Consider the following 26,881-nt stretch of genomic DNA (forward strand, 5'->3'; position numbering starts at 1 on the left):
GAAATATTTCTTTATAGAATGTTGGAGAAGTGGACTCCTAGTGCCAAAGAGTGGTTGACACTGCCTAGTGAGCAAACTCACTATGCCCACCCCATCAACTGGCAGAGCAACCCTGTGGCTGGACCGACTGAAGCGTCACGTATACCAGCTCTGTTCCCCACAGGTTGAGCCCTTGGGTTCCAGAGACCCAGCAGGCAATCCAAGAGAAGAGTCCAGACAAGCATGGGTCAAGGGAGGCAGAGGACAGCAGAACATGTAACAAGCCTTGGAAAAGCATGCTGATGGAGGCTATGCCCGAGTCACTTTGGATCAGAGGTGAGGGATGCATGGAACGGCCTCCCAGTTGAAATGGTGGAGACAAAAACAGGGTCTGAATTCAGGAAAGCATATTGGACAAACACAGAATATCTTTGAGGGAGTGAAAGGGGTTGTAGAGAAGAGAAGAGAAGTCCATTAATGGCTATTAATCAAGTTTACTTAGGGAATAGCCACTGCTATTAATTGCATCAGTAGCTTGGGATCTACTTAGTGTTTGGGTAATTGCCAGGTTCTTGTGGCCTGGATTGGCCTCTGTTGGAAACAGGATGCTGGGCTTGATGGACCCTTGGTCTGACCCAGCATGGCCATTTCTTATGTTCTAAGAGCAGCTCTTGTGCTTGGGCCATATGGTCTTTTTCTCGTCACCTTTCTATGTCTCCCTGAAATCATGGGCCCTGATCAATGACTATGACTCTGCTCACCTACGGCCTGCGAATGCTGCCTGTGCAGCATCTCCAGCTGAAGATCAGACTCTGGGATCAAAGCAAGGGCTTTCCGCATGGTGGTGCCCAGCATGGCCCATATCTACAGACTTCATCCCAGAGTGGACAGTCTGAAAACTGCTCAAGGAGAATGGGGCATACACGAGTGCTTGTAAAATCATGTGCGACTTATAGCAACCCATTTAGGATTATTTTTCACAAAACTGTTTTCACCCTCCCCTGAAATGATTCTTTTATATATTCTGTGCAACCAAAGAGCAAATCGATTAATGCAAGGCTGAGATTCTTACTGTAAATTTGGAACTTAATGTACTCTGTCAATTCATTAATTATTAAATATTAGTCAAGTAAAATAATATTAAAACTTAAGTAAACTACATAAAGAAACAAATCCATAGCTCCATACACTAAAGTAAAAGATACATTTTGTTTAATATTTAATTACACTCGGGAAGTAAACACTCTAGGCATGACACGACCCCTGACTTCTAGAGCCTTTAAAGGAAGTATTTGCACCTGCTGTATCAAAATATCATTGACCTAAACAAAACAGAATTACTTCTCATCTGTGTACAAAGCGGAAGTCTAACTTTTGAAAGGAAAGCTGTGTTGGAGAAAATGGCTTTGAACTTATGAGGTTTTCTTTTTCTCTCGTACTACAGCGTGGGAGCAGGCACTATATTTTAAATCTATAGAGCAACAGGGAGTGTTGCAGCCTGATGAATTTCTTGAAGTTAGCGAGGTTAAGAGAACAGGCTCCACTGAAAATGCTCTGAGAATGTTGGAAATATCTCTCTTCCATGCAAAAACTATTAAATGCCGTTTCCCACACCCATAGCCAGTACATGGAGAGATTTATTATGTATTTATGTATAATTTGTTAATTATTTACAATATGGTTTTGTAAACTATGTTAATTTGTTTCTCCCCAGTTCCTCTCTCAGCTTCTCTCTCTTCCTCAGGCTCCCTTACAGCCTCCTCCTTGAATGCAGCTCCCCTCTTGCCACTTGTTATCCCCCGCCCCGTTCTATGTATTTTCCATCTTTTGTTTGATGTAAACCGATATGAGGTTGGTATAGAAAAACTGTTAAATAAATAATAAATAAACACACGTGAAACTTACGTTAAACGAACATAAAACTGAGATACTAATAATGTGTAATAAGTTTGACAGGAATATGCTAACATAATTCAAAATTAAACAACTTGATCTTACTATGGTCAATAAGGCAAGGGATTTAGGTGTCATCCTAGAAGTGAACTCAACCTGAAGAAAACAGTTAATAGTATCATTAGAGACGATTTTAATACATTTCACATTTTAAAGAAATTAAGATCGCTTTTATATCCTATTGATTTTAGAACTGTTTTACAGTCTTTAATCTTTTTGAAAACTGACTGTTGTAATGCCTTATTTTTGGGACTTCCTCAAAATACAATTAGGCCGTTGCAGCTTCTTCAGAATTCAGCAGCGCAAATACTAACTGGATCTAGAAAATATGATCATATCACGCCCGTACTGATGAATCTGTATTGGCTGCCGGTATCATTCAGAATTCAGTATAAAGTCTTATGTTTGAGCCACAAGTCGATTCACAATGAGAAAATGGATGGTTAAACGCCTCGCTCCATATGCATACCCCACAGCGAAATCTGCGGTCAGCTAAAAAAGGACTTCTTACTCTTCCATCTCCCAGATTGGCTCATCGGAAGAAAGTAAGAGACAGAGCCTTGTCCTTGGCTGGACCAATGTTGTGGAATTCACTTCCGAGTGAGTTACGATTAGAGGTGAATTTCCAAACCTTTAAGAGGAACCTGAAAACCAGACTATTCAAACAGGCTTTCGGGGAATGAGCATGGGTTTTTGTATTATTTCCCAGAGCAAAGAGCCATAAGGAGCCTTTTGGTTTTGGATATGTTTATTCTGATTTTCGCCTCTTATGTACTGATTTTTATCATTTATGTTTTGTAAGTAGTAGTGTTAAATTTTATGTATATTCATTTAATATTTAATGCATTTATTTATTGTACTTGTTAACCGATATGATTGGATCAGAATATCAGTCTATAAAATCTAACAAATAAATAAATATTCAGTATATACTTGGTGCTCTCCAAGCTTCCCCCTCTGTGTTGCACATCGTTACAGAGAGAGTTGTGTCAAAGGTCTTTGTTTCTTCCAAACCATGTACATTCGCAATGAAATTTAATTCTAATTGCCCAGGGTCCCTCTTGATGCCAATTCCTTGTCCTTCCATGTCTCCTCCTTCCCATGAGAGTGGTTGTGAGAAGCAAATGGGTATTTCCTCTACCAGCAAAACGAGTGAATCCAAGCACACCAGGCCAGAGGTGGTAAAGAAAAAACCCAACAATACATCTGTGCCACAGTTAGTTAGAGCCCTTCATCTTCACCCCCTTAGGCAGATACCAAAGAGAGTGCCAACGCAGCATCCCTCCACAAGCCTATAGAGGGAGGAAAGGAAAGCATTTATTTCTTAGCTTAAATTGAAAAACAATTTTTTTTGCAATCACGTTGCACTATAAGGAAATATGATTTTTATGTATTTATTTTTTTTAAATAGACCTGGACAGAGTGGGATATGCTGTGTGTAACGAGCCACGGTAGCTAGTGAAAGATGTTTTCCTGGCTGTGACTCCCATGGAGAGAATAGTACAGAAGACACAAGCAGGCCGCTTGCCGAGAAGGCGTCTTGCTACGGTGCATCAAATAACTAAGCCCATAAGGGAAAAGATCTCGCCCAGATGAAGGTTTCATTATCACACTGGTAATATCCTCTGAAATTAGATTTATGCAGCCTGTCATTCTCAGTTTAAACCCACTGGGACTTCACCCATAGATCAATATCTGAACTGAAACACTTTGAGTCATAATAATGAGTTTTCTAGATCTTGTTAGTGTTAAAAGGCCCTAATCAAATCCCTCATAGAAAGGGCCAGCTATCAAGTGCGTTTCTCTCATATTCTTCTTTTCTTCTTTTCAATAATTCAAAACGATAACAAAGGAACCTGAATCATAATGGCCATAATAATAATAATAATAATAATATGTATCTTACTTCTCCAGATATATTGGTTTAAACTTAGTATTTGAGGAATGGTATTGCTTAACAAATGAAAGGCCCAATGCGCCAAGCTGTATTGTTTCCCGTAGACACAGGAAAGCCCTGGTGAATCCAACCCTATTTCTCTGAGCTTTGCTAGTGACTGAGACTGATGACTTGTTGTATTTCATTTCCTCAGCTGCTTCTAACATAAGGGCCCTCTGCCACAACAGCACAAGAGGCGAAGGGAGAAGCATTATTATTTATTTTAGATTCCGCTTTTCGACACGTCAGAGCAGACTGCATTTCGGAAATATTTCCCTGTCCCCAGAGGACAGGGGGAAAGCTTTTGTTTCAGTTCATTTTTCTTTCTTTTTTTTTTTTTTAAGGGAGGGGGTAATTATTCAGGTTTCAGTTCATTTAATGTTTATTTCAGTTCATTTCATTTCCCGAACTTAAATAAACATTACGAGGTTGATATTCAAAAGCCATTCAAAAGCCATCAGTCTAAAATGGCAAGACAACGATATTCGCCGCGGTTTGCAGCTACGTTCTAGTCACACAACGAGTTATGCGGCCAGAATGGAGCCACATAAATTGTGAGTGGGCCAGAGGGGGGGTGGGAGGCCTTTCCAGCAGGAGCGGCGTTATGTGGCCAACTCTGATCGCACCGTAGGGCTGTCCTAAAGTTCTCCGGACTGTAGAGTAGCCGGGTATATTCAGCAGTATCTGGCTAACTTACCGGCCACTCCATGGCTGAATATTGGCCCCTTCATTTTAATAAACAAAAAAATCAAACCAAAATGGGACTTCCCTGGATCCCCCCTATGCCACTGCTTGGCATGACTTGAACCTGACTGCGGCCTCCCCAGGCCTCTCTGCCCCCCCTGCAAATGAGTCAGAACTGGGGCCTCGCTTCTGTGACTCCTGCCCTGCTGACTCCCCTTTAAAAATGATAAAAGCCTCAGGGCCGGCCAGCATTATATTGTTTTATGGTTGTAAAGGAATATGGATTAAAACAACATGGGGTAGATTTTCAAAGGGCTACGCCCGTGACCAGCCTTGCATGCGCCGGGCCAATTTTCAGTCGCGCGGGTAAATCCCCGGGACGTGCGTAAGTCCTGGGACCTCGGGAAAGGGGCGGGGCAGTCCGGGGGCGGGGTAGGTCTAGAGGCCCCCGGCACAGCAGCCATGTGCTGCTGAGGGGTGGGGGGGGGGATTGGGTGCCGGCAGGGTGCCGGCGTGCGCAACCTGTGCCTGCCCCAAGGCAGGCGCAAAAAGGTAAAATAAATAATTTTTTTTTGGGGGGGGGGGGGGGGCTAGGTTCTGGCTAGGGGACGGGTAGGTTAGGGGAAGGGGAAGGAAGGTTAGTGTAGAGGGTTGGGAAGTTCCCTCCCAGTCCGCTCCGAAATTGGAGCGGACTGGGAGGGAAATGAGGAAGGCTGCGGGCATTGGCGCGTGCAGGATGCACCAGTGTGCATCCCCTTGCGGCGCCGACCCCCGATTTTATAACATGCGTGCACATATTATAAAATCAGGCGTCCATGTGTGCGCGCCGGGTACCACGCAACATGGACTCGCGTGTGCTGGTTTTGAAAATCTACCCCTAAGTCTGTAAAATGGCTGTACAGTCGTAAAACAACACTACACTCCAAAGGTGACCCAATTACAAATACTATTCAAAAACATTCCTAATCAAAAGAACTTTCCAATACTCATTGCTTGACTTTCTAATTTAAATTAATTTGAAAGCAAGAACTGGTAGTTTCATACTTAGCCAATACTGGCCAGATTACCTTGACTGAATTGTTATAATCATTAACTGCCACTAACCCACCAAAATTTCACAAAATGACCAAAGAGTATTGATATTTTTCCTTTTGAAATTCTAATTTTTTTCTTCTTTTCTTGCACATAAAATCAATAAAATCTTGCGTAATCTCAAAACATAATTCTACAGAAAGTCAGCAGGTAACATCCAACTTTCATTATTAAACTGATGCTGATTTCCTCTGAAGAAGGCATGGCCACGTCAAAATGTGATTACAAGCAAGATTTTTCAGTTAAGTATATAAGGGAGTAATGTGATATTTGAAAGTCTAGGCATTACAATATCAGTGAGGATTCATGAAAGTTTAAACGAACCTATGGAGTAACGTTTGGTGGAATTATAAGATTTTTTGAGATTACGCAAGATTTTATTGAATATTTTATATGCAACAAAAAAAGAAAAAAAACTGAAATTACAAAAGAAAAAATATCAATACTCTTTGGACTGTTTGTGATATTTTGGTGGGTTGGTGGCAGTTAATGATTATGACAATTCAGTCAAGGTAACCTGGCCGGTACCTCTATTGTCTAACAGGTTCATTTATCAAATCGCGTTATGGCGTTTTTGCATGGCTTTTCGCAAGGCTTTATGGACTCTCTACTTGGGTAACATCAAGCTAGGTTGAGAGAACATTGTACAAATCTCATCGTTGTGTGAGTTCCCTCACTCCGAAGGTCATCAAATCTTCACAAGAATGTACTGTTCTGTTCATACGTCTCACTCTGCATGTAATAGTGGCCCCTAACCCCTACACTACTACTTAAACCTCATCTCGAGTTACTAGGTGGGCCTCCTATAGAGGTATAAATATCTAACTAGTGCAAGGGCCTAGTAGATAGTCAGTCTCTCTCTCTCCCTCTCTCTCTCCCTTCAGGCAGGGAGAAAATGAGAAAGTCAAGCAATGAGTATTGAAAAGTTCTTTTGATTAAGTGGTATATTGATTTACGCCATATTACTGTACAGCCATAAAACAATATGGCGTTGGCAGTCCATGTATACCCAGTATGCGCAAATTAACGTCATGCATATTCATTGTGGATATCCTGAAAACCTGACCGGCTGTGGGGTCCCCAGGTCAGCTTTGGGAAGAGGGTACTAAAAATAAGTGTTTATTTCTTTTTATTTTTAATTCAGTTTTATCAATATTTTGATGTACAAAATATAATTTTAGGCACAGTTTCAGATTTGTTCATTTTAATAAGATGTAAATTAAATGTATCTTCCAATTTTTCTATATCTTAAAATTTGAATTAAAAATTCCAAAATGTAACTTCACAATGCTGCGTTGCAGGGTGGGTGTATGTGACTAGTTGAGGTTGCAGGATGTGTGTGTGCCCAGAGCGCACTGGCAGTAGGGTGGGTATGGGCGTGGGGTGTATGGTGAAGAGGTGGCAGGATGTGTGTGGCTAAGGAGCACTGGAACTGGGCTGGGTGTGAGTGGCTGAGGAGAGCGTGTGGCTGGGGTAAATGGGGTTGTATGTGGTGAGGGTGGGTGGCTGGAATGGGGGTGTATGACTGTATCTGGGACTAAGGAGGACCCTCCCGTACATGCTACCCCACCCCTCCCCTTCACGTTTTCCTCTTTCTTCTCTCCTACCTTCTTCCTGCACTCCTCCATCTCCCCTCACCCTCACTCACTTCAACTCTTCCTAGGCCAGGGCCCACTCCTCCCATAGCCCTGTTCTTGGGCTAGTGGGGCTTAGGCTTCCCGGTGGCCCACTCCTCCTGAGGCCTCCTTTTTCTTAGGCTGTGGAGTCTGGGCTCCCTGCTGGTCCCACTCTAATGATGTCATCTGGCTGCTGCTGCTCTCGATCAATTCCTGACTTGCAGAGGCCTGAGGACATTGGAACTCTCCATGATAGGCCTATTTTCGGGGTTTTCCAGACAGAACAAAAAAAAAAAAACAATTTCCCCATCGGGGATGTTTTATCGTGGGTTTTTTGGTTCTAACCAAAAATCAAAAGCACTAAATATATCTAACAAGAGTTTGGTATAGAGTAGTATCAAAGGAACAAACATATTTTTTGACCTGTCCCAGCTTAATCATTTTCTTCAAGATAAAATTAAGAGGAGGAGGAGGAGGAGAGGCTTCTGGGTCTTAGCCTAGGACTGAATTTGTACTATGGGAGCTTTTCTTCCATTATGTTTCATTTACCTTTAATATTTTCTTCTGTTGCACCCTCCTCTTTCCTGGGAACTTGAATTTTGTATTTCTCTTACATTTTTTTTCTTTGTGTGGGGATTGTTCTTGTATCGGTTATTTAATTGTATCTTTAGTATGATTATTGCTTGAATATGATTTGTGGGAAAAAAAAACTTCTGATAAATATGTTTAAGATAAACACATTTTGCAAAGAAGGAAGGAAGACAGGAAGATGAAAGTTAAGAAAGATCGTATAAAAGAAATGAGAAGAGAACATACTGGATGCTATTAAGATTTGATTAAGTGAAGAGGAATATTATTGGAGCAAAATATACCACAAGCTTTATTTAAAGTGTTTAATGATGCACGGGCAGTCTCCTCACTCTAATCACAAGGCGCTTTAGACTGAAAGCACACTACACGCTGGACTCTTGAAATGGCCCATGGGACTTGGAAGCTCCTGGGAAATATTGCCATAAAAAGCACGGCTGGGTTTATTAAGCACTTTTTCCACAGGAAAAAAAAAATGGGAGCGCCATCTTCACCGATGAAAGCCAAAACTACTTAACACAGAAAACAACCAATCCCAACCTAATCTGTATGGGCCTTGCATTAATCGTATGAGACAGGAGGGCTGTCTACAGGGTGCATTAAATCACACAACAGTCCATCATCCAAAGGTCGAAGGCAGAATGTCCGGGGGTGTTTATCCTCCCGACCCACTCTTCCAATGAAATATCTGTTCTGGACCTCAAGCTCTGGTCAAAATATGTCTGTAAACACATTTTTGCTGGTCTTCTGGTGGGTGTACACTTACTGCTCCAGATCATTACTCATTTCTTTCGGAGCAGAACCAGATATCAGCTTTTGATTTAGAGAGTTCTCTGTGAGCCAGAGATATCACAGGGGGATTTATGTCAGCACAAATGGAGGTGAACTTTGCAAAATGCCTATTTCTGAGTAGAAAAAATGGCTGACCTGAATCAGAACCTTTGTTTTTTCGCTTTCCTTTCCAAGAACAAGTTTACATCCTGTAAACTAATGGGAATATTTTTCTTTCTGCTCTCTCTCCTTTTAAAGTTAACTTTTTGTTCCAAGTAATGTGTAATTAAACACTTTAATCAGCAAACAATACGCCCTGTTTTATGAAAAATACATGTGACTCTCTTAGGTTACTAAAGCATGTTCTGTGAGATACCACTGAGAACTCTCCAGAAATGGGAGGTGGGAGCTGAGGTGTAATGTAATGTAAAGGAGGGTTGTATATAAACATTTCTGTCAGCTCTGGGAAGAGTTGTTAAAAGTTCTGGAATTTCCAAAGCTTGTCCGAAGTCTCAGGGATAGTCTGAACGTTTCTGATCCGCTGGGGAGAGTGGAAGTGACTCACACTGGCCAAGGACTAAAGGTCAATTGGGAGGAGTGGAGAATGGGAGTGGTGCCGCAGGACTGGAAAAGGGCACTTGTGGGTCCCGCTTCACAAAAATGATAGCAGGGAGGAGCCTGGAAACTACAGACCGCTTAGCCTTTCCTCAGAGGCAGGAAAACTAATGGAGATGCTTCTACAGGAAAGGATACCAAACTATCGGCAATGCAGTGAGTTGCATGATCTGGGACAACATGGTGTTATCGGAAGATTAGGTCAGATAAATCTGATTGACTTTTTTTTGATTGGGTGACATGAAGAACACTTGATGTGACTTATCTGGATTTCAGCAAAGCTTTTGATACTGTCCCTCACAGGCAGCTCATGAACAAACTGAATGATTCCCAAGGGGGTAGGATGGACCAAAAATGAGTTGACTGACAGATGACATTGAGTAGTTGTAAATGGAACCTACTCTGAGGATGTAAGAGTGATAAGTGGAGTGCCTCAGATTGGTTCTGTTCAATATCTTTCTGTAACCCTTACTGGGGGGTTTAAATCCCAAGGGAACACAAACAGATGTGCTTTCTTTGGGGCTGCTCCAGCTAGCAATTAACTTCCATGCTTCACTTTCTGTCCCATGGAGGATTCTATCTTTGGGAGGAAGCTCTCGCTTATGGCCCAGGCCACGGTGTCTTGCTTTCAGTGTGTGTAGAATGAGGCTGCATCCCAAGGGGTGAGATGCTGGGACAAATCAGACAGAACTGCTCTCTGGGTGTTAAAATAAAGTTTATTGACTTGGCAATGATTAAATAAGTCCATTATGTTTGACGTTACATCTGACTGTTGGTACATGTGTATGTTTCTGTAGGAAGGTGTCCTTTTATTTCAGACATCTGGGTAGAGCTTCCATAATAGGTTCTATTGCACAAAGCTCACCTGGGAATCCTATTGGAGAGGTCCCTACATTCACTGCAAAAACAATCCTACCTGACTCCATATCCTTCTTGGACATCCAGCCCATCCTGGTCCCTTGGGTGGAGATCCGATTGGGGTCTCCCGGTTTTACCCACTCTCCTTAATTGTGGTTGAGGACTTCTCTTGGGAGAAAAATCAGAAAGGGAATAGGCTACCTCAGCACTGCATCCCTGTGGGGAGGGGTGAATCGTTAAAAACATCCCTACACAGAAAATGTCCAAAAATACTTCTAAAGGAAAAGCTGGATACATTTTCAGCCATCACTGTCTCTCTCAGCAGGATCTGTCACTGGTGTTTGCCTCCCCTAGGGTTTAGAGTGGGTTCACAGACCTTCAGTCAGACAAATTCCCCAAAAGGGAATTTGTCATAAAAATCTCTCTCTCTCTCTGTAATTGATATGAGGACACTCTGGCAGGAAGTGCTCATTGAGGAATCTCTTCAAACTGAAAGTGCAGAGAGAAGCTGGGAGGCCTCACCAGAGAACATCCTCCTTGTTCAGAGGCTCTCTAAAACTGATTGCACTGAGTTCTAAAATGGCTGGGCTAAATAGGGTGAGGCATCCAACCATTGCCCTCCAGGTTGGGAGAGGGTGAGGGGGATGGAAGGCTCATGATATTAGAGTTCTATATAGGGATCTAGTGACATCTAGTGGCCAACCCGCATTGTGCCACTGTGCCACATTTTTTATATTGCGGAAATGCAGAAGGGTTAGAAGTAAAAGTTTGTCTTTTTGTGCATGACAATAAGAGCTGCAACAAAGTGGACATACCAAAGGAGTAGAGAGAATAAAAGGTAATCTAAGAAAACCTGAGGAGTGGTTGAAGATTTGGCAGTTGGGATTCAATGCCAAGAAGTTCAGAGCCATGCGTTTGTGAAGCAGAAATCCAAAAGAGCTGTACGTGATGTGGAGCAAAAGTCTCGGGGTTGATAGGGTCCAACAATCTGAAGGCGGTGAAGCAATGTGACAAGACAGTGGCTTAGGCCAGAGGGATGTCGGGCTGCATAGAGAGAGGTATAACTGGCAGGAAAAAGGGCATGATAACAACCATGAACAGGTTTATTTATTTATTTAAGTTTTTTTATATACCAACATTCAAGACGCTAGTCCCATCATGCTGGTTCACAAGAAACAGGGGTGCAATTATAATAAACTTTACAAGCAGTTACATGTAACAAGGAAATCAATAACTTGGAGTAAGAAGGGAAATGTAGATCAGATAATTATATATATATATATATAATAACATTATAAGGGGTGGCTATTAATGCTAATACTAGCGAAGTGTGTTGATTGATGGAAGTTAAATAATGTTGGAGTTAGGAAAGGCCTGTGTGAACAGCCAGGTCTTGAGTCTTTTTTTGAAGATTGAGATGCTGGGTTCCATTCTAAGATCTGGGGGAATGGAGTTCCATTTGTTATTGGTAATGGTTATGCCTCATCTAGAGCAACGATTCTCAACCGGCGTGTCGCGACACACCAGTGTGTCACGGTGCCTGGCATCCCTTTACCCCAGTTGTGCTTCCCTTCTCCTCAGGGATAGAATGGCCTATCAGGGGATCGATCAACCCCTGGTGGGCCGATGCAGTTAATAGCAGAGTAATGCTGCATGCCACCACCAGAGGCCAGGCTAGCGGTGGCTGAAAAGCAGAGACACCCTGTGTGCCGTCGCCAGAGGCCAGGCCAGAGGCAGCTGAAGAACAGAGGCCAGCCTTATTGGGCCAAACAATGAGAAGAGGCTCCACATGAGAGAGGGAACTTGCTTGTGTGTGTATGTCAGTGGCAGCTTTGTGTGTGTGTGGTAGAATGGGTGCATGAGAGGCAGCTTTGTGTGTGTGTGTGTGTGTGGTAGAATGGGTGCATGAGAGGCAGCTTTCTGTATAGGTGGTAGAATGGGTGCGAGTGGCAGTTTTGTGTGTGTGTGTGGTAGAATGTGTGCCTGGGTGCATGAATGAGAGCTTGTATGTGTGTGGTAGAATTGGTTCCTGGGTGTGTGAGTGGCAGCTTTGTGTGTGGTAGAATGGGAGCAAGTGCATTTGTGTGTGAGTTTGTATGTAAGTGAGAGAGCATGAGTGTGATTGAGAGGGAGACTGGTCAGAGGTGATGTGTTTTTGTGAGGGAGAGAGAGACTGCTCAGGGAGGTGATGTATTTCTGTGTGAGAGACAGAGACTGGTCAGGGAGGTGACTGGTGTGTGTGTGTGTGAGTGACAGAGACTGGTCAGGGAGGTGACTGGTGTGTGTGCGTGAGTGACAGAGACTGGTCAGGGAGGTGACTGGTTTGTGTGCATGTGAGGCTGGTTAGGGAGGTTACTGGTATGTGTGAGACAGAGACTGTGTGTGAGTGACTGGTTGTGGGCCCTAAGGAAGAGGAATGTGAGGACAGAGCTTCAGTGCTTCTGGTGTGTGCTATTGGCCTGCAAGGGAAAGGAGTAGGAGAACTGCAGGAGAGGGTAAGTAAAGGTGGCTTTTTACGTTTATTTTTCTTGATTGACTGCCATTTTAATTATTGGGTATTATGTGATGTGGCTGCAGTTTTGAAATATTTTATCGATATTTGGACAATTTTTAACACTTTTTATGAGTTTTTAATTGTTGGATGTTATTCTGTTCAGCAGCTGTTTTGTAACATTTATTAGAATAGCTTTATAATTATTTCTGTGTGGGGATCTATAGCAGCTTGGCTTGTTCTGTTTTCCTAATAGGAAGTGTATTAGTGTTTAGGGCCTGGTTTAATAGTTGTAGTGTTGCCTTTTCATAGACAGGGTTGTTACTGTTTGAGTGCGTTCCATAATGTAGACGTAACTTTATGTGGGTTAGTTTGTGTGCATTATTGCAGAACCTGGGACTGTGTTAAGTGCTATATTTCTGTTTCCATTTTTCCAATTTTGTACTGCCTGCAGAGTGGCTGTTTTGGTCTACATGAAAGGACTTAAACAAGTTAATGTAAATTGGTTATTTACTCTCTCAGATAATAGAAGGACCAGTGGGCACTCCATGAAGTTAGCAAGTAGCTCATTTAAAACAAATTGAAGAAAATTCTTTTTCTCTCAGCGCATAGTTTAAGCTCTGGAATTCATTGCCAGAGGATATGGTTACAGCAGTTAGAGTAACTGGGTTTAAAAAAGGTTTGGATAAGTTCCTAGAGGGAAAATCCATAAACTGTATTAATTAATAAGCAATAGTAGCTTGAGATCTATCTAAAGTTTGGGTACTTGTCAGGTTCTTGTGACTTGTTTTGGCCACTGTTGGAAACAGGATGCTGGGCTTGATGGACCCTTGGTCTGACCCAGTCTGGCAGGTAACTATTTTGAACTGTTGGTCTAAGAATTGATGCCTTATTTATTTTTGTTCCTTTTCTTGAACTGTGAATGTTTTGCTGATTTTCTCTGCCTATTGCTGATCTTTGGACTGAACTTAAATCTGGACTTGGTGATTTTTCCCTTGGGCCTTACAGCATATGCTACCCCTGCCCTGAATGAATACTGATCCAAGGCTGCAGTCCATTTTTTTCTCAACCCTGCAGTGCCCGAAGATGACCCCCTGCAAAGGGATGGGGAGATTTAAAAAAAAAAATTCAACACCCCCCCTACTGCTCTTTGATGCACCTCAGACTGCTCACTTGGCAGGATTTTGTGCTGATTTCACATCAGCATTTCAATAAGGCAAATTTATAAGTCAGTTCCAGAAGCGACATGCAAGTTAAAACAATTGAACTTATTATGCTGCAAACTCTACATCGCATGAGATTACCTGGAAGTTTGCTGTTCAGTGGTGATGCCACAGTGTACTTCAGAGGCTCTGCCATGAGATAGTGTGGGGGTTTGTTAGCAGTACGTGCCACGTATGCTGAAATGCTACAAGTTAAACTTTGAATGCATTTGTAAGGGCCACTAATACTGATCCATCGCAGGAAGTTTCTGGGGCAGGAAAGTGAAGATATTTGTATCTGAGGAAAATGACTGCAGCATTACTGCTGGGATGGCGGAGGAACGAGAACAGACTTTTACGGATTAGAAAGCCTTTCATGTACGTTGTCCTGGCAGGAAGCCATGGCAGAAGGGCTCTGAGCAGCCACATGTGTGAGCAGCTGTGCCGAGTCCCCGTCCTGACTGACTTCAGATCCCTCGGGCTCCCTTCCCGATAGACTTGCCATTTTCCTAGGGATGGATGTCAACAACCGACTCAACAGGCGCTGATTCATCTGTCTGAAACTCAGAGAGCTGACTCTGTCAAGGATTTAAATAGCTTCTGGGCTCTGGAATTCCTTCGGACTTTTGTGCAGATCTTCATCGGTCCTTATTAAGAAGATTCTCGGTATGGTCTGACTTTGTGCATAAATATAAATTGATTAGTCAATTAAGAAGCGAACCTGACTTAAAAAAAAAACAAACCTCCAGATCCATGGCTGAAATTGGGAAGCCTAAGGGGGCTACGGAGATGGCTTCAGCCTTCGGAAACCCATTTCAGGCAGCAGCTTGAAGCATAGCAAAGGGGTTTTACTTGCTAAAGTCAGACTTGCAAATCTAGGGGCCGATGCAATACAGGGCGCTCTGCTCTCAGCCGAGCGCCCTGTATAACCCGCAGTCAGATGCGGGTTATACAGGGCGCTAATCCACCCCCTAATGCAATAGGGGGATTAGCGACTATTTAACCTGCGTCGGACGCTGAGTGAATGAGAGAGAGCTCATCACATGCAAATGCATGTAAATAAGGCTATTACTCATTCACTCCAATGCAAAAAGATAAATGTGCGTCTCAGACGCACATTTATCGCTCGGATATTAACGCCTGCCTGGAGCAGGGATTAATAGCCGAGCGCATTGAAAAACAGAAAAAAACGCTTTTCTGTACTTCTTTTAAAAGTTAAAGAAAAAAACCAACTTCATCCGGCCGCATTGAAGACCGACATCGCTATGCTCGGCGTCGGTTTTCATAACCAGTGGGCTGCGTTATGAAAACAGACGCCGAGTTTATCGGCGCCTGCGATCATAACCGGCAGAACGCCGGTAACCGTGGGGGTTGCGTTAGCAAGGAGGCGGTAAGGTCGTGCAAGCGACCCCCTAATTACAATATAGAATGGCAGCCCTTGCGCCATGCGCACATTAAGGAAGCGGGCGCTGACTTTTCAGCGCCCGCTTTCCGCGCTTTTTTTTATTGACCCCCTAGCTTGCTGTTGGCAGAAGGGGGGGTGTTTGTTCTCACTACCATGTAAGCAAATGTACGTCCTACCACTCCTACCATTTTTCTCATCACAAATGTCTTGAAAAAATGAATGAAAATTAAGATTGTTTCATGATTCTTTTAAAGAAGACTTAAGAGTAATGAGATTATTTTCTGTTTTTATTACTAGAGTAAATTCTTTGAATGATGTGGTTCGTTATTCATTCAGTTATGTATGTTTTCTTGTTAGCCGCCTAGGGTTTATGCATAAGCAGCATATAAATAAACCATAAAAGAAAGTGAATGGATTATATATATATATATATATATATATATATATGTGTGTGTGTGTGTGTGTGCGTGTAAGAAAAAGGATCTAAATCACTGTAAGCCCCAATGTAAAATGAAGGCTTTTTATTTCTGTTCTTGTAATCATTCCTTAAGCATTCAAACCCTTTAGAAATCCAACCACTCGTGTCAACGAGAATTTGCAAGGTAAAGTTGTCCTTGGCGCAGTCTCCTTTCAGTTGTTAATAATTGCCCCCAAGCGCTGCAGATAGCGACCGCTGCTAACCGCGAGCCTCGCCATGAGACCCCATCCCGGGTGCAGGCACCAGCGCCACCACCACCACCCAAATCCTGCGAGCCCAGAGCCCACCCCTCACCTTCACGGCGATCTACCCATGCCTCGGCAGTAGAGGACGCTACAAGAACATGAGAGCGAGGGGGGGGGGGGGGGGGGAAGGGGAAATTGGGAAGATTTTATTGCCCCTTTAGCTTAATTCTTTGTCTTCTCAGTCAGGCACAGGATCTCTGCCTTTCTGGAAAGAGGATTCATGAAATAATACATTGATATTTTATGAAATGATTGATTGGATCTGATGTTCGTCATGTGTTTATTTGTTTTTTTTTTAACTTAATTTTGTATGGAAATACAAATAAATAAGCAAAGAAAAAAATAGGTATCCATTCTCATATAAATGACAGGAAGAGGGGGAGCAAGGGAAATGTATAAGAAGAAATGAATCTTCCAGAAAACCCCCAAATAAAATGAGGCTCCAGCAATAAACAGGACAGCTGATTCAAATGGGAGCAGCTGCGGATGTTATTACCCTCCCGGCATCTATAAACGCTTTAAGTTGATTCAGAGCGAAGCAAACATAAGAATCATTTTGATATTTAACTAAGCGTTCACAGGGATATCCTAATAAAAACGATGCTCCCATGGCTGTAGCATCTGCTCTTCTCCTCCTATCCTACAGAAATCAGGGCAAACCTCACTGTTTGAGCATGAAAAGAAGCAGAGAAAGCGGCTAGGAATGTGGCCCGCTCAGTCATCTCAACCGCAGGTTTCCAAAAACGGAGTCAAACTCACTAAGAAGCAGCAGGCGCACCCTGTATATGAGAAGATGCAGGAGAGACATTCATAGACAGTCTGATAAATATCTCATAAAAGGAACTAAAGATATTTCCCCAAAAAAAATTACATGATATTCTTGTGCATTTATAAACTGCAATAAATATAAAATACATTAATACTGGGTAATAAGGAATTTTTAATGATGGTAAGTAGTTTAAATAATTGCCTTAAAATATTTTTGGTTCACGCATGATGCAGAACAGCTGCTGTAGACTACTTAGAAACCCACTGCAGGGTACATGCCAAGGCATTATTTATCAATAAGAGTACATCTAGTAGCGCGCAAACCTGTAGGCCCACGGCCCACCCATGTTAACCTTTGACCCACCAAAAAAATCTTAGTTCTGGCTACACCACGGTTCCAAGCTAAGCTAACTTTCTGACTATCCAGACATGGCAAATATTTAAATAAGAGTCCAATATAGCCAACTTCAAAAAATTCCTAAATAGTGGGTGCATAGCGATACTATATTTCTACATAAAGGCCACTCAGTGGTGGGATTTTGGTCTTGGCACCATCACTCTGTGTGACATTGCTGTCACAATGACAGCCAAATCTACATTAGCAGATAGAGGGCTAGCTGTGCAGACACCTGCTATCACCTTAGCTAGCGCCGTACGGAACAGAAAGGAACTGGAGCAGTGTTTCTGTCTCTGGAAGCGAGATCCAAATGCATTCAAAGCAATACTGTCTCATGCTACCGCCTAGAAGCTGGAGATCAATTTCTGTAGGGAAAGGGTGGTATATGCTGACTCTACGAAGCAGCTATGAGTATGGCTGGGATGTATCTCGTCCAGTCCCGTGGCCTTGTCCACTTTCAGTTTTCCTAGTTCCACCCAAATATGTTTTCAGTTTCCACATTTCTACCCTCATATACTTAACTGACCTGTTGTCTTTGCCTGTTTATTAAATACTTTATTTCAACTTAATATAGCACTACATGAAACTAACTGAGCAGTATTGTAGAGAGATGCGAGCGCTCAAGCCAGAAAGACCCGGGCTAGCCAAACCATGAAACAGCTGTGAAGAAACCCCATGGGACATGCAATTTACAGGTTTTCAAAACGAGCTAGTCCAGGCAGTTTAAGGAAGATCACCAATGCTCCAAATTGTATTGCAAAAATCCAGTTTTTATTTGCTTAATTATCCTAAAGTCGTTACAATCTCTTTCTAAAGACCAAATTCTCACACGGACGAGAACAGTTGAATGGCATCTCCCATCCACACAGCAATGTGGATGGGAGATGCCATCCACAGCCACGCAGCCCATTATGTGGTAAGCCCAGCGTGGGATGTGAGCGTGGGAAACACCAGGCAGAGAGTAACACACGGCCCATCACTGCGGAACATAAAACAGATCATAATTCAAACGTGTTATGTAACGGGCACTGTGAAACCAAAACTGGTTAGGCCATGGCCTTGGAACATCAGTTATTTTTAAGATGTCTCAGGGCTAAGACCGGCTCACTTTGTGAGATGGATTTCCTTTGCTGGTTACTGATATTCCAAATTTCCCAGCCCATACTGTAAACGCTTCCCCTTTCACTGTGAAGCAGCTCCTAAGAAAACCCGCATTCACTTTAATCTATGGACAGAACTGAAGAACATTACCACGGGAAGATGCCACGGCAGAGCTATCCTGGGATCACGGTGCCACACTTTGTCCACGACATCCCTAGGGGGATGGGGGCCAGTGGCAGATCAGAGATGAGAATGATCTTTTGTTCTGCTTCTCCGATGCTTGGGTGGTTTGCTAGGCTTCTGAAAGATGATTTCAACTGGAAAATTTTACTGACAGGGAGCGGTGTGATTTTCTGTAGGGAAAGGCAACACTGAAGAGCGTAACGGCAGAGTGCTTGTTACTCTGACGGAAACGCTGCTTTGTAATTATTAGCCTGCTGGCATAGTGGATAAGTTATCAGCCGCTGAAGCTGGGAATGGCGGATTCCCAGGGGGTGGGGAGAGAAAACACCATAGCAGGCGCTGGCCAACTCCCAGACATCAAGAGCCACAAACTGCTCGGGGTTTTCAGGATACTCACAATGAATATGCATGAGAGAGATTTGCATAAGAATCGAGGCAGGGATGTAACTGTACCTCATGCACCTTCATTAAGGATATCCTGGAAACCAGGGCTGTTTGTGGCTCGTGAGGACTGGAGTTGGCCGTCCCTGCACTATAGGATTTCAGAAAAGCATAGGGCAAGTACAGAGAGTTTTTAAGTCTGGGACAGCAAGGGCAGAGTCAGGGATGAAGTAGGTACTGCAGGATCGCATGAAAGCCCTCGAGATCTTCATCTGGCATCGGTTTTTATGTCTATGACACTAAGATTCTTTACTTTTCCCTGCATTACAGGGCATTTTTGCTGATATCACTGCAGCAGATGCCACTGTTTCTCATTTATCTAGCTGGGAATGGACAATTTCATTTCAGAATCAGAATTCCTCTCTTCCGCACAATTCGTTGCGAGCAAAACAGCTCCAAGCTGCAGCCTCAGGGTGGACTTCTATCCTGGGTCTGGAGATGTTTTTTGTTTCTCCTTCTGTTTTGCAAATTAAAAAGAATCTAGTCCAATATATTTAAGTTGGGATTTTTTGCTATGAACCCTCTCCTCTCTCTTTCCAACTGCATTTCAAAACACCAGAGCTCTAGGAGCCAACTTGCAAAGAACTGTAAAGAGCATTTTGAAACGCTTATGGTAAGAGGGACGGGAGGTCAGTCATCAAATTCCAAGTAAATTGTATTGCACCGGATTGTTATTATTTTGCAATACCGAAGCTTGGTTAATCATTTTCTGTACTTGTCCTCTGCTTTTTTTTTTTTTTAATTCTTATATTCTTTCTGTTCCCACCACTGGAAACCTTCCAAGCAAAAAACAGCCATCAACCCAGGTGGGACTTGAACCCACAATCCCCAGCTCCGGAGGCTGATACCTTATCCATTAGGCCACTGGGTCACTTACCTGTACAGCTTTCTGCCACTGTAGTAACAAACAACCTGGGATGAAGCCATTCAGCTGTAAAAACTAAATACAAAACAAAAAATAAAATCCAACAAAGAACTTGGCTAGAAGTCATGCGATTATAAATTTAAAGTACGTCTGTAGATCTTTCCAGGACTACTGAGGCCCCTTCAGTAGGAAAATATCTTCTAAAAGCCTTCCGAGAATGGAGAACCTGAATTGTATTTAAACACAGAAAACAAACTAGGGACAGAGCGAGGGGTGATGGTGGCAGAGGTTTTTGAGGATAAGCAGTAACTTATGCAGAGCACTAATACTACCGAAGCAAAGGAATCATATGCATAATATGCTGCTGCTGGCATTAGTCGTGTGCTTTTGCACGACTAATGCCAGCCAAAATGTGCTTCCAACAGAAGATTTCCCGCGTCGGCCCCAGGGCGAAGCTGCTCTCTACCTGCCAGTTCGTCAGCTATTTGCAGCATCCAGGCTGGGGCTCTCCAGTCTTCCTGAAACAGCTCCCCAGCAGGGTGAAGGTTGTTCATTTTAACGTGTCGCAGCTTCTGGGCTCCTTTCCTGTGGGGGTTTCTCCCCGTTGGGCCCCATTGTGAGTCAGATTTCCAGAGCAGATCCGCGGTCCTCTCCTAGGAGTGTGTGTGCACTGTGCATGCCAGCCCACAATCCATGCCGGGGCACTGGCACCGCAGCAGCAACACCGGGCACCCTGCATCTGCCAGGCCAGGAGCAGCAAAGGAAGGGAAGGAGCAGAGTTTCACAGACTGCCCTGGCAGCAGGGTGCACCAAACCATCTCCCGGGAGCTAAGATGGAAATGCGAGATATGCGCGAGGAGGTGGAAAATAAACACACACGTAGTCCAAGTTTGGAAAAGCATAAAAGGGACCATGAAGAATGGACCCTGCACTGGAGAGAATGGATGTGCGCTGGGCAGAATATTCTGAGTAGGACAAATGCCAGAAGCTCTCTCAGGCACGATGGTGTCCATATGTGCAAGGCATGGTCGGGGTCCCATGAGACAACGGGAGGGGAAATGAGAGCTGAGACAGGATTACATGTTAGGGTGGAAAACTCATACCCCATCTAGTGATGTGTGAAACTTTAAAAAAAAAAGATTTTCAAACTGTAAACACAAATGGAATCTGATGTCACCAGAATCTTCTGGTTCTTGTGGATCCGCTTTGGATCACGTTCCCCCCCCCCCCCCCCCCAAACTGGGCAGAAATGCACCTGGCTGGAGTTCAGTCTTGAATCCGATCGCATGTTTCTAACCCCAAAATCCAGAAAAGGGGAGGAGCTAGCAACAGCATGAAATGCCCCCCCCCCCACCCCGCCAGGGGGATGCACTCAGCAGATGAAGGCTCCCATAGCTTTTAATGATCTCACCCTCAGTGACCTCCAAATTACTGCATTCGGCTACTGAAAGTCACAGCATCCCACTGATTGGCCACGCAACCCGCTGGAAGGGTTAAACATAAAATGCAGAGCCGTCCTCTTATTCTTGTAGAGTTTATTAATTATAAGAGCAGAACTCCCCACCTGCGCTGAACTCTCTTCGGCACTGCCAAGTTTATTTCTGTTCAAGTAAATCTGAAACCACATCAGAAATAAAACAGTGACCTATAGGGTTTAACCCTACTAAATCCTCTCTAAAAATACAGCGTATGAAAAAAAACAAAACAAACCCCCACCTAGTTCAGCAAATTCTGCCTAAATACCATCGCCCGCGTCTAGGCCCTTCCGCCTGGAAGAAAAGGAAACCTAATCAGAAAAGGACAATTTTTCCTTTCATTACGCGCGCGGTTGCCAGGGCTAACAGGCTGGGGCTTACGCCTCCGGGAGCGGGGATCGGCGTGCGGGGACCTGAACGCCTCACGGCTGCAGCTCCTGTCATAGCGCGCCAGAAGTGAAACGGGTGATTTATCACACGCTTCACTCAGGCTTCCGTTTATTGTGTTAAAGCATAAAACATTTATTTATGTATTTAAGGTGTTTTGTATACCGTCATTCGGTTTCACCATCAAAACGGTTTACATAAACATGTAACAAATTGTTGAATGTGCTGTTACATATACCAGTGATTTCTTACATCCATTAAATTCCTGCATCCCTGTTACATACTGCAAGTTACTTCATTCAGACTGTTGCTGCATACTCCTCCTTATTTCCTTTTTCTTTCTAAGCTCTTGTTATCTACATCATATATTTACTCTTCTGATGTCCCGTTTTTCTTACCTAGGGTTATATACATCAGGTAACATTCAGATCCCAGTGCTAGTTGAAAGGTATTACATATTGTTACACACTGCAGGTTCTGCTTTATGTCCCTTACAGTGTTGCTATTATAACACACTGTTGCATGATAGATTTTCCGACTGCTATGATGAGTCTGGTATATTATTATTACTAAGATGTGGATGTGACCTTTTTGTTGTTGGATGTGTGTCAGATATGTGTTTTGGTTGATTGAGGGAGTCTGAGTAGGCTCTCTTGAATTAATGGGAGATCCTCCTGTTTTATTCAAGTAATGCATTTTCTTTCTTGCTAAAACTGCAATACACTGCACTCTCAGGGATAAATGAAATGAATATTTACTGATATATACATTTATATTTATTGTAGGTGTATATATAAATAGTCTGCATGTGTGTGTGTGTGTGTGTAGCTATAGATATAGGTACTATGTACACACATATATTTTCTCTCATGCATATGTTTACAAAGAATTCTTTTATTTGATTGCATTACTCCATGTTCTTCTTGTTCATTTCAGAATTACAACGCATTTATTTAGCGTTGCCAGTTAATCAGGAGCCAAAATCAGCAGCCTTAACTCATAATAAAGCCTGGTGCAATCTTGCCACTGATGCAGTGATTTAAAACAACAACAAAAATACCCCTAAAACTAAGGTTTGATTCAGTTTCTTACTGCTGATAAAGCTTTTGGTAGGGGCAGCAATTCAGAACTGCCCTGGCGCTGCCGTTTTAGATGCCCTCCATCTTGGTCCCAGCAGAGATCATTATTGCTTAGATTAGGGCTAAAGCAATTAGAAAGGGGCCGATACAATGCGGTGCGCTCTAACCCACAGTGGGACGCGGGATAAATAGGCGCTAATCCACCCCCTAATGCAATAGGGGGATTAGCGCCTATTTATCCCGCGTCCGACGCGGAGTGAATGAGATAAACTCGGCGGCCGTTTTCAGACAGGCAGGTTATGAAAACCGAGGCCGAGTGTAGCGGCGTCAGTCTTCATAACCGGCAGCCGCGGCGCGGCGCGTTAGCAAGGAGGCGCTTCCGCGACCCCCTAATTTACATATTGCATGGCGCCCCCCCTTGCGGGCGCCATGCGTGCATTAAGAAAGCGGGCACTGAAAAGTCAGCGCCCGCTTTCTGCAAACATCACTGCATGGGCCCCATAGAAAGCTGCCCTGCCTACGAGTGAGCGGTAAATGTCTCAGCAGCCTGAAGCCTGCGATTTCTGAGCGCCTGCATGCGTTCGGGGTGAAACAGCTCGTTTTCCCAGCAGCGCCCCCTCGCCAGGCGCTGGATGCCTTCCCTACAATACAGGCTCAGTCTCATTTCTCATCCCCAGCTCGTGCAAGGCAAAGATAATGCACTCGGCAGGTTTTTTACGTAGTGTTTGAATACATCAGTTACAGAGAGCTGCAGCTTAGTTACTAAAAACAGAAGCTGACGCGCTCCAGAGGTGAAACAGCTGCGGACTCCTGTTTGCTGCCTCCAGAAAGCTGAGAATCAAACCTGTCAGACGACAAGGGGACAGGGCTAGCTTGATTCTCCATCGGCCTTTCCGTGTCGCTTCCCCTTGTCACAGGGCAGCAGAGGTGGTGATGGGTGTTTAAGCCTCGGCACCTTCAGCAGGGGTTACAGGTGAATCTTGCACAAGTTGTGGGCTATGCATAGGATTATGGGAGTCTGCACTCACTCAACCAGGCCACTTCCACTTGTTGTCTGTCTGTTATATTTAGGTATTAGGTTTATTTATTCATGTGCTATCTATGTATTATGTATGGAAATTATTGGATAATACTGTACCTTGCGCTGAGTACTCTGGTAAGAGAAGGAAAACACAAATCTCTGTTGTAATAATAATCATGTGTACAGAAATGCATATTTATTTATAGAGAGAGAGTAGGGATGTGCATTTGATTGTGATGAAATAGGAAATATAGACAATATTTCCTATTTTGTCGCATTTCGGGGAGTCTCCAAAACGATAGGAAAACCCACAAAATTTTGTGTGGTTTTCTTATCATTTTGGGGGGTGGTGGAGAAAGGGCCTATAACCCCCCCCCCCCAGCCCACCCCAACGCTTCAGATTTAATTAATTACAATCCCCCCCCACCAAACCTGCCTAAAGTCCCTGGTGGTCCAGCAGGGGTCCCGAGAGCGATCTCCCCCTCTCGGGCCGTCAGTTGCCACTAATCAAAATGGCGCCGATGGCCCTTTGCCCTTACCATGTGACAGGGGCTATCAGTGCCATTGGCCGGCCCCTATCACATGGTAGGAGCAATGAATCTTCCTCCAGGGAGGAAGATTCAGAACCAATGTCAGGAAGTATTTCTTCACGGAGAGGGTGGTGGATGCCTGGAATGCCCTTCCGGAGGATGTGGTGAAGACCAGAACTGTGAAGGACTTCAAAGGGGCGTGGGATAAACACTGTGGATCCATAAAGTCAAGAGGCTGCCAATGAAGAGTGGGTGACTCGCCAGAATGATGGCTACTGCCTGGAGTCAATACCCTTATTAAATAAACATACACAGGCTTGACTCCAACATCGCTCTAAGCTTCAACAGCAAGAGGAAATGTGGAAAAAAGGATTCACACTCACAAAGAGGGGAGTAGCTGGCTTGTTACGGCGGTTACTACCCCAAATCAAATAAGCCGATACTTCACTTTCAATGCATATACAGCATAGTTCTCTGATTCAACGGCAGGGGAGAAGAAAAGAGGGTTCGCACTCACAAAGCGGGGAGTAGCTGGCTTGTTACGGCGGTTACTACCCCAAACCAAATGGGCCTGATACTTCACTTTTGATGCACATCCAGCATGGCTCTCTGCTTCAAAGGCATGGGAGAAGACTTATACGTCACGCATATCCAGCATAGCTCCCTGCTTCAACAGCAGGGGAGAAGAAAAACAACCAATAAGGGCTAATAACATAGTCTGGGTAAAACAAATAAGCATGGGTGCAGCTTGCTTATTGCGGCGGCTACTACCCCAAACTAATCAAGCTAGATATTTCACTTGGATGCAGCTCCATCACTGCTCTCTACATTAAAGGTGGGGATGGAAGGGAAATAGAACCAAGAGCTAAGAGAAACAGATAAGTATGAGAGAAAATATGTGTGAAGCTTGCTGGGCAGACTAGATGGGCCATTTGGTCTTCTTCTGCCGTCATGTCTATGTTTCTATGACTGGCCCTCACCATTTTTTTTTTAATGGCGGTGGGTCGATAACGAAGGCCGAATCGCATCTCTAATAGAGAGCGAGAGCGCCACATACCAAGTTAAAAACCAGAAGTTCTGCTGAGAAGTGGTGAGTAGCAGCAACGTGAGCAGGAGGCGTAGCCTAGTGTCTAGAGCAATGGGCTAAGAACCAGGGAAACCAGGCTTGGAAGCCCACAGGCACTCCTTGTGATGTTTCAAAGGGCTTCCCTGTGTACAAGTAGCATGGTATGTACTCACACACACATGCCCTTTCATAAACATCAAAAGTCTGCACGTACTTTCCATTTTGTTCGTGCATTTTACTGGCAGAAAAAATGGGTTTTACAGGTGCACACAGCAGTTGCTATTTTTGTAAGAAATATTTGTGTATATATTCAGTTCTACCCCCCCTTAAAATCCATATGATCACCTACGAAGAGATTTAAAAATTGTTGCTTGATTGTTGTTCACTTAAGAAATCGTTCGCCTAGTTACTATTTAACTCTGCTTGTTATCTACTCTATAGCTGCGCTATGTTAAGCTATTTCTTCCTCTCTTAGTTGTCCTGTATTCATTACCCTGTTTTCATGTAACTTTCTGATCCTATATCGTTGGTTTTCCCGTGTTTGATGTAAACCGGTACGATAAGATTTTTTAATCTTGAGTATCGGTATATTAAAAGATATTAAATAAATAAATAAATTACCAAACTTATGTGCACATTTTTACGCCTGTTAATTGACTAGTGCAAGTGAAATCGGACTTGTGTATTGGCTGCAATTTTGTTGCGGGAGGTCTGAGTGAACTGGAGGGGGTTCAGGGTGTCTCAGTGAACTGGTGGAGATATCCCATGCAAGCGTATTCAAAACAGGGGGAGGTAATTTGCAAAGGAGTGACATTTATGCACGAAACATACTTTTGTAGCAATTTCAAAAGCCCACTTGCACGCTTAAAGTGCACTTACATGAGTAAAACCTATGGACAATTCAATGGCCTAGATTGTAGCAGGGAAATACCCGCCGTACCTGAATATAATCTGCTTTGAAGTGGCTGACCAGTCACGAAAGGTGGAAAAGAAATAGAATTAAATCAGAACTAAAAGGAGCCCACTTCCTGTAACAGGGAGATGCGCATTCATGCTCCACAGATATGCATGGATCCTGGAAAAATAGTCTTCATATTCCCACACCAGCACAGGCCCTCAGGAAGCCTCACCCCTAGCCTTGTCAGTCTCCCCCTACGTAACCCTGCCTTGTCCAGTACCAAGCCTTCCCTTCACTGCCAAACCCTGCCTGCCTTTGTCTCCAGTCCAAGTCCTGCCCGTGAGGACTCATCACTATGATGCATGTACTGCTGCCTCAACCTGCAGGGGAGGGGGCTGACGAGACAGAGACCGGCCCTTGCCTTGTCCCGAGTCCTGCCTTGAGGTCCCCTGGCGCTCCCCAGGTGGGATTCCCCTGACTCCAGAGCCCTCTCCATCCCCGCTGAGTGCGTCAGCTCCAGGATATCCCTCCACACGAGCCTCACGCACCAGAACTGGGGCCAGGCCATGTCCCTGCAAGTTGGGTGTAGTCAGTATTTCCAGCTTCTCTGCTGTCACATCTATGAATACCGCAAGTAAATTATATTACCCCATAAAATGAAATAAAAAACAAAAAGCACAGCAGAGCTAAAAGAAGAACTACAGAGAAATGGAGTTAATTTCATACCTAAGTAATCCCCTCCCACCCATGCAAAGCA

The 26,881-nt window shown here is 43.8% G+C and overlaps 1 protein-coding gene and 1 non-coding gene across 7 annotated transcripts in view; both read right to left on the minus strand.

Moving 5' to 3' along the window:
• Positions 1–26,881, minus strand: part of CAPN6 (calpain 6) — a 160,458-nt gene that overhangs the window by 70,628 nt on the left and 62,949 nt on the right. The gene's annotated exons all lie outside the window — the stretch shown is intronic.
• TRNAR-CCG lies at positions 19,602–19,674 on the minus strand. The gene has a single exon. It is a non-coding gene; the product is annotated as a tRNA-Arg (tRNA).

This window comes from Rhinatrema bivittatum, chromosome 6 (assembly GCF_901001135.1).
Source record: "Rhinatrema bivittatum chromosome 6, aRhiBiv1.1, whole genome shotgun sequence".
Lineage (NCBI taxonomy): Eukaryota > Metazoa > Chordata > Amphibia > Gymnophiona > Rhinatrematidae > Rhinatrema > Rhinatrema bivittatum.